This window comes from Alexandromys fortis, unplaced genomic scaffold, assembly GCF_014885135.2.
Source record: "Alexandromys fortis isolate MF-2015 unplaced genomic scaffold, M_Fortis_MF-2015_v1.1 scaffold_16, whole genome shotgun sequence".
In the NCBI taxonomy this organism is placed as follows: Eukaryota; Metazoa; Chordata; class Mammalia; order Rodentia; family Cricetidae; genus Alexandromys; species Alexandromys fortis.
The window spans coordinates 5,821,482-5,830,079 of NW_026067893.1; the positions used below are offsets into that span (position 1 = coordinate 5,821,482).

The 8,598-nt window shown below is 45.5% G+C and overlaps 1 long non-coding RNA gene across 1 annotated transcript in view; it reads left to right on the forward strand.

Moving 5' to 3' along the window:
• The window catches only part of LOC126505177 (uncharacterized), a 30,392-nt gene extending 25,298 nt beyond the window's left edge, over positions 1–5,094 (forward strand). The window contains exon 4 of the long non-coding RNA XR_007592835.1: positions 4,445–5,094. This is a non-coding gene — a long non-coding RNA (uncharacterized lncRNA). The remainder of the gene's footprint in view (positions 1–4,444) is intronic.
• The last annotated feature ends 3,504 nt before the right edge of the window (positions 5,095–8,598 follow it).

An 8,598-nucleotide genomic window follows, 5' to 3' on the forward strand; every position in this document is an offset into this window, starting at 1 on the left:
GAGTCTGCTCGGTGGCCATATAAAGTCATGTTCTGATTTGGGATTTTCCAGGTTGCTGGTGGCAACAATATTTCTGAAGAGCTTGCTATTTAGAGTTATTTCTTCCTTGCTCGGGAAGCTGGTGGGTACACGTGGGAGGAAAAATGGCACAATAAAGGACAAACTTTGATGCATAGACGGGCCCTCCTACAAATGCACCCGAGTCATAACTGAGCAGTCATGACACTCTCGATTAATTTAATGAAATTAATTTTTTCCATACCCCACTTTCTGTGCTACAAAGCACTTTGCAATGAGAGGCGAAAGGAGATAATGAGATAATGCTTTATGGAACTCCACAGCAGTGAGTTTCCTATCATTAGCAAGACAGAAGAATATGTTAGAAATGGTGCAGATGAACAAGCGCTCTCAACAGCCAGCAGAGAGACAGGCTGAAGCAAGACAAAGCTCCTAAAACTATTCCCTACTGCACACGTAGCTTGAGTGCTCGTGGGATTCTGAGTGTGGCTGGGGCCGAGTATCCGCCCTTTCTACTCTGTGCCATCCGTGAAAAACTGTCCATCATCGCCAGTTCCTCAGCCGTAAGGGTCTGGCTAGAGTGGGAAGATTATGAATGCGGTGGTTTGGTAAGAATGGCCCTCAGAGTCTCATGTATTTGAATGCCTCAGCACCAGTGAGGGGAGCTCTTTGAAAGGATTAGAAAGATTAGAAGGTGTGGTCAATGTGAGGAAGTGTGTCAAGGTGGGTGGACCATGAGGTTTTAAAAGACACTGTGCCAGGCAGTGTCTCTCTTTCCATGCTGCCCGTGGATGTACGGCTCTCAGTCATTTCTCCAGCGCCGTGGCCGCCTGCATGCCACCATGCTCCCCGCCATGATGGTAATGCAAGAAGCCTCTGAAATTGTGAGCCAGCCTCAGTTGAGTGCTTTCTGAGAATTGCCTTGGTCGTTATACTGGCTGGCTTTGTGTGTCAGCCTGATACAGCTGGAGTCATCAGAGAGGAGGGAGCCTCAGTTGAGGAAATACCTCCAGGAGATCCAACTGTAAGGCATTTTCTCAATTAGTGGTCATTGGGGTAGGTGCTAGTCAATGGTGACAGCCAGCTAAAACTGACTTAAGATTCATTTCTGCCATCACCAGCTGTCCACTCCTGCTGCTGCCTGGTTTGGCTTCTTCATCCTTAAAAGTAGGTGTGGAAACCTGTCTTAGGGGCCAGCTAACCTGGCACCCACCTGGCTTTCATTCCGTGCTGGCAGAGTTCTGGTTTTCTCCCATCTCTGCCAGTGATCTGGTCACTGGTCCTGGAGTGGTCTCAGCAGTCACTGTGTGAAGATTTCCTTGGCCAATGTGACATCAGGATATCATATTAGGAGGCTGTTGGGAAGTTTCTTTGCTCTTCAACAGAGATGAGCACTTTGCCTTACACGGATGTTACAGCATCTATGTAGGGTATGTGGACTCATAGCTACAGGGAGATGAGCACCAAAAGGAAATTAGGTCTTAGTGGCAAACACAGCCATCCGAGTGAGTCAGCCCTGTGCTGGCCCCTCACGGAGCTCCTGTCCTCACTGCTGTGGCTGCACCCAGTGGGCTTTCCCCTGCTCGTCTCTGAAGGCATCCTCACTGCTTACAAACTGTCAGGTGGGAATCCAGTTAAGTTCGTTTCTCTCTTAGTTTAGAGGAAGGTCCTTACATTTCTTTAGGTGTGCTTTTACCCGAGGTGGAGTAATAACAGGGGTTTCCATGGCAGCCTGCCCTAAGCCACCCTCTGAGGAGACATCTGGAACCCAGCACCTGCCTCCCCTCAGGTGTAGAGACAGACATGCTGAGTGTCTGGAGCCCTCAGTACTACTCAGCTAGAAAAGGCAAGGGATGTGCCATTGATGGAGCACTCATTCTGTGTCAAAGCCTGCACATGTACTTTGACCCCCCCCCCCGCCCGCCCTGCCCCAGCGTGTTAGCATCCTTTGAAGATCAGGACACTCAAAGGTTAGACAGCTGGCCAAGTCTGCTCTTAAGGGGGTAAACCTGACATGAGAAGGCAAGAACTCTGTTGCTGTTTTCTTGATGAAGAGATGGAAACCCAAGGCGTAGACAGCAAATTGATTTCCAAGATTGGCCTAGAATCCAAGTTTATTTTATTACCTTAAGATTTATATATTTTATTTCATATGTATGACTGTAAATGGATGCTTCCTGTCCTGATCGCCCAGCCCCAAATAACAAATTCGGAGGCTTAATAAGAATTATAAATGCTCAGCTGATAACTCAGGCTTGTTACTAGGTAACTCCTATACTTAAATTAACCCGTATTTCTCTTCATACTTTGCCACGTGACTTGGTACCTTATCCCAGCATGGCATTCTCATCTTGCTTCTCTGTGTCTGCTGGCGACTCTCTGACTCTGCCCTTTCCATCCCGAGACCAAAGGGAAATGCAAAGAAGTCCAAGAGAGAAATGATGGTGCACAGATGAGCAACAGCTTCTCCTCCCCAAGGTGCAGTTTCTGATTTCTAAGGTGTAAGAATCCCTATTGTGGCTGATATTAAGTTACTGATATGATGTGATGTTTACTGGTTCCAATAATTAAAAAAATAAAAAATCAAAAAAAAAAACCATTATATCCTTGGGAACCAGTATGAGGTGGCTGCCACTTGACTCCAGCAAATGCAGAGAGAGGCAAACCCGTCCAGCAATGCAATGATTGACGTCCTGGTATACTAAGGAAGGGGTGGGAGAGAGCCACGGATGATTTTCTGGGGAGGATAGATGGAGTAGTGTGGACACATTACCTGGTTTTGCATTCATTTTCTCTACCTTTAAATATAAATTGCTTTCTGGACATCTCTCTTTTTCCTGCCTCTTTTTGCAGTATGTTTTTCTTTTACCATCAACTGGAAAAAGTATTTAAGAAGGTTAGAGCAAAAAATCTTGCTTTCTGTTTAAACAAGAAAAGTTTCTCAGGCTTGTTATTGACTTTTCTGTTATTCCCGCAATGCATCAAGTTAGAAAAAAGTTGTTGGCCCTGTTTTCCTACGGAGGAAAAGAAATAGCCTCTCTGGGTTTCTCTCACCGTAAACCCGTTCCTTCTGGAACACACCGAGAGATGAAATGCCATAGCCAGCATCCCAGGGCAGCCTGAGAGGGTCCCTGTCTGCAGACTTAGAGTTCTCATTGCTTCTCTAAATCAGTATGTTTTAGGATTTTATTTGTTCAGCCTGGAAAGGGGGGTCCCATTAATGAAGAAGCATTTGGAAACGGGAGCAATGCACTCTCAGCCGCTCCATCAGCTGTGGATTAGTTAGAATATTCCAAGCCTCCTGTCTGACCAGAGGCTTGTTTTCAACAGCAGATCTCGTGTGCCCGGAGTGCAATTATTGGTTGATGTCTTCAGTGGACAGTTCCAGGGCAGATTTAAAAAATGACTTATTAAAAACAATTAAATGGATGGGAGGCTAACTCTGGAGATGGGAGAAGGCAAAGAAAAAATAAAAATGGAAATTAGAAAGAGCTTTGGAAATGAAAAAGACAAGCTGATTTGCCATCTTTGTGTAGAAATCTCCCAGTTGTGATCACCCACACTGTATTTCTAGGCTTTAAGCCCATGTCCTGGAGATGAGTGACTTTTACTGTTGTCCTCTTTTAAAGAGGAAACATTAATTGAAAATAGGCAAGCCCACAATTTCAAAGCTGTCTCACCACATAGAAAGGCTTTGCTAAAACCACACTTCCTTGTGAAGAACGTATTATGGTTAGCTTTTTGCTGTCAACTTGACACACCCTTGAGTCATCTGGGAAGAGAGAACCACAATTGAAGAATTGCCTTGATCAGCCTGGCCTGTGACCAAGTCGGTGAGCTATTATCTTGATTAGTTGATTAACTGATGTAGGAGGACCCAGCCCATGGTGGGCAGGGTCATCCTTAGCAAATGTGCCAGGGCTAAAAATGCTCGCCGAGAGAGCCAGTGAGCAGTTTTCCCCCTTGGTTTCAGCCTCTGCTCTTCCTTGAGTTCCTGCCCTGACCTCCTCAGTAACGAACTGTTACTTAGAGGTACAAGATGAAATAAGCCCTTTCCTTCCAAAGTTGCCTTTGATCCTCGTGTTTACCACAGCAACAGGAAGCAAAGTAGAACAGAGCATCTTAGGAAGAAAGCAGAGGCCAGTTGCTTCTCAGAAATGAGCAGAGAAGCGGAGAGGCAAGTGTGCAGGAGGACATACAGGGTGCTTCCCCTACCTCGGGTATCACAGAGGAGCCGGTTCTGCAGTCAGAGGTGCCCGGGTGTGCATCTTGTCCGTGGTTGACTGTGTATGTCTTGTTCTCCTCAATGAGCTTCGTTTTCCCCATATGACCCACGAGACGAGGTCACTTCTAGAAGATGAGAGGATTGAAAGAGAAAGTACTAGGTGAGCCAATACACACTCAACAAAATGTCTTTCCTTCACAGGGCATCCTAGCCTCAACACAGGTGCTGGTCCAGTGTGTGGGAGTTTCTGCTTCAGGATGATGGATTCTGTGGTCCAGACTGATGCATAATAGTGGGTGAGCAAGCCTCTGGAACCATCAGCCCACCTGGGACCTCAAGGTCTGGAGACCCATGGGTACCAGAAACCCTTCCTGAAGATGGTCAAGAGCAGGCATAATGCTTACATAAGTCCTGGCCAGGGACCTCGTACGAGTTGGCTTAACTTTCTACAAACAGATAGTGTCAAGAGGGGATGGGCAGTTTGTTTTATTTTCTTTGAAAGAATTTTTCTATAAATACAGTACTGACTCATTTCAGGAAAGAAAAGTCAGCAGACACAAAGAAACCACTGAAGAAAATATAAAGTACTCAGAATTTTCCGCCTACAAAAAGACATTAATGTGTGATTTTTCAACTTTTAATTCTCAATGAATGAAATTATTCCCAAAGGAAAAAGTTCTACTTTATTATCAGCCTACATTTGTCTCCATATCAACATTTTGCTTCTTTAAAAGTATGACACCTTTATTTTAATAAATGTCACCTCATACCAGATCCTTGAATACTGCTGACACTGACTCTTTGGAGTGACCTCATGGCTTGTTCTATGGTCTCCTATACCAGTGAATAGATTATTTTTCTAGTTTAGTACACATTTTCAAAGTCTTTTCCTCTTTTTCTGTGAAAATCACAAAGTGCAGGCAGAGTCCTGGTGTAGCCCACAGAGATGTCTGGTGCATATATTTGGAAATATCTAATAATATCAGGTGAATCACACACCACTACTGACTTAGTGCCTTTAAAAGTGCCCTTCAGGCAAAGCCCAATGCTGTTTTCTTGGGTCCCACATGGACAGGCAAGGAGACAGTGAAAGATGGTGCCATGGGTGCTACTTTTAGCAACTTGGTCTAAGATGGAAGAGGATCAAACTAACTCATTCAACAATGGATGCGCATCTGTCATGATGGTGCAGAGTCATGAGCCATACCCACCAGGCTGCCTTTCGTGAGATGTACCCTTTGTTGATGAATAAGGACATAAGGGTGTTAGATGGCGAGTGAACTGTGTAGAGTCTGGTGGGACTGATGGAGCGCTCGAGGAGACCTGGAGCCAGAAGAAGATGGCAAAGTTGTGGCGGTTCGCTGGTGTGATGGTTCATTGGAAATGTCAACTTACCACAGTCTAGAATCACCTGAGAACTGAGCCTTGATTGTGGAAAGATCAGCTTGGCCTGTGAGCGAGTCTGTGGGGAACTGTCTTGATTGTAGATTGACAGGGAAAGACACAGCCAATTGTAGGGGTCACTGTCCCCTCGGCATGAGACCCTGAACTCTGTAGGAGTGAAGACAGCTAGTTGAGCCGAGCAGGGATAAGCAGGCCGTTCATGTCTCTCTGTTGGTGACTGTGGCCGTGCTGGGAACAGCTGCCTTGAGCTTTCCTTTCCTGTGACTTTCCTGCAGTTATGCACTGTAGCCTGGAAGTGTACGCTGAGTAACCCTTTCCTCCCCACTGTTGCCATGGGTCACAGCAACAGAAATAAAAGTAGGACAACAAGCAGTAACTTTCATGGGCAGTACCAGCTTGGGGGAAGCTGTCATAAAAAGAGTGGGAACCCTGATATAGAAGGGGTGGGGAGAGAAGGGCAAGTGGTGTGGGGTCTACTAGCTGAGGAAGATCTAGGTTAAGTTCTAGACATTCAGAGGATTTTCTGTCTGTGCACACATGAGAAGGAACTATGCATTTCCTGTTTTCATCAGGCAACAAACTCACAAACGACAAAACAAATAAAAAACAGCCAACCAACAGAAAATAAACATATTTGATTCCTCTAGGTCTCTCGGCTTTGCAGAACCATGTTTAATTGTTCCAACCCATTTATGTTTAGTTACCAAGGACCAGCCAAACTCGAGTTCCAAACTAAAGGCCAAGCTCATGTTCTAGGAGGATGATTGATGTACGGTGGCAAATTCAGGCTTTGGTATCACCAGCTAATTTCCTTTATGTCCCACACATTAATTGCCAGAGGAAACAATTTCATTCTGAACAAGACAGGCTGTAACAAGATGCTGATTCTCATGAGCAATTACTTAGATAGAAGAACCTCTGGAAAGGGAGTCAGATAGCGAGGACTCCAGTGCTCCCACGGCCCAGGGAGGCAGGTGTGTGTCTGCCTGGTGTCTTGGAGGGGAGAGTATTGGTGTTCCGAGGCTAATGGTGGGATACTGGATATAGACACACGAGCTTACATCTTTGTACGGGATTGTTCTCAGGCGCCATTGCATGGCTTATCCAAATTTGATGAATCCTAATGCAGAATTATTTTCATTACAGAGTCCCTGAAATAAAAACAAACTTAATGCTGTGTGTAAACCTTTTAATAGCTCATTGACAGCTGTCAGACTCCATGACATGTCCATGTGAAAGTGAATGTGTAAATGATCTTCATTTCTTTTAGCTTGTAGCCTTCCTTTGTATTTAATATTTTGGGCAATGTTTAGCTGAAGCACCACCATCCATATGAGTTTAGGTCATTTTTATGTCTATTGTATGTATATGTTCATGTGCGCATGTGTACACGTATACATGTATGTATAGAGGTCAGAGGTTGATGTGTCTTCCTCCATCACTCTTTGCTTTTGGAGACAGGGTTTATCACCGAACCTGGAGCTCTTCAGTTTGCTGAGACTGACTAGCCTAGGGGCCTCAGGAGACCCAATTGTCTCCCCTGCATGTTCCCCATCCCCAGCACTGGGGTTACAGTGCCCAGTTGTTGTGATTCTGGAGATACAAACTTGGGTCCCCATGCTTGCAAGAGTAGCTCTTTACCAAGTTGGCTATCACCTGACTGACCCTAGTTCCAATGGATTTTCCACGCCATTGCTGTGGTGTCCCTTTGCTCATGTAATGTCACAGTACCTGTCATTCACATTCACCACACTGGGTCAGTCTTAGCTGTCTTTTCCAGCATTTGTGTAATGCCATCTGCATCCCATTATTTGTATGTTTTTATGGCACATTACAAGAGAGATTTGCCAAACTCAGGCTCAGAGCTTACACATTAACTGGACGCTCTCAGTCAAGTCTGAGACATTGTTGGTTTCTGCAGAAAGGTTTTGCTATGACAGAGTTTTAGATCAAGCTCCCCTGGAGGTGTGTCACCTCTCTCAGGTGCTGCCTGCTTTAGCTGGGAACAGCTGTGCTCAGATCTCCTTCCCGAGTACAGCATGATGGCGCAAGGGCATCATCGTAGGGGTGAGGCGGGCAGGGTTGAAGGAAGGGACACTGAGCTAAGAAGGGAAGGCAGGCATTGTGAGCCCATTTGCTCTTGCCCTCTAAGATATGAGTCAGACACAACGCTGACTTTGACCTTGCTGTTGCAGTGATTGTAATGTAGTAATGTCTCCGCAGAACAGAAATGGTTTAGAGACAAGGTGAATCCAAGATGACTTGGTTATGAATTACACATCTACTGCTCACAACTGCATGGCTTTGGACATGCACAAAAGTCCACTGGGGAAAGTTTCCCAAATACAATGACCTAACTAAGGTAGATGTTTTCATTTTCTCTCAAGTTGGAGTCTTTTATGGAGTCCCGGAATGGTATATCTGAGGCCTTGCCAGCATTGGCAGCTGGGCTTTCAGTTTGGTCTTCTACTAGACTTGACTCCATGTGCACAATCAGACATTAGGTGCTATGTTTGTACAGTTTGTATAGAGTAATAAAATAAGGGCCATGGTGCTCAGTCCAGGACTGGCATTAAGGGAGGTCGACAACATTTGTGGGTAGGCTTCCTTCTTCTCAGTGCCAACCCTTGCTCCATGTACATGGTCAGAGATGCTAACTACCTTGTCTGTGTTTCAGTCCTAGGTAGAAAAAGAGAAGGCAGCTTTCCTTTAGCTCAAGTGGGAGTCACACTGTCAGCTGCTTCAGCATCCAAAATTTAGTCATGAGTTCGTGCCTACCACGAAGGAAGCCTAGAGAAGAGGAAGAAAAAGCTCTCTCTCTCTCTCTCTCTCTCTCTCTCTCTCTCTCTCTCTCTCGTTCTCTCTCTCTGTCTCTCTCTGGTTTTCTCTCTGTCTCTCTGTCTCTGTCTCTCTCTGGTACTCTCTCTCTCTGTCTCTCTCTGGTTCTCTCT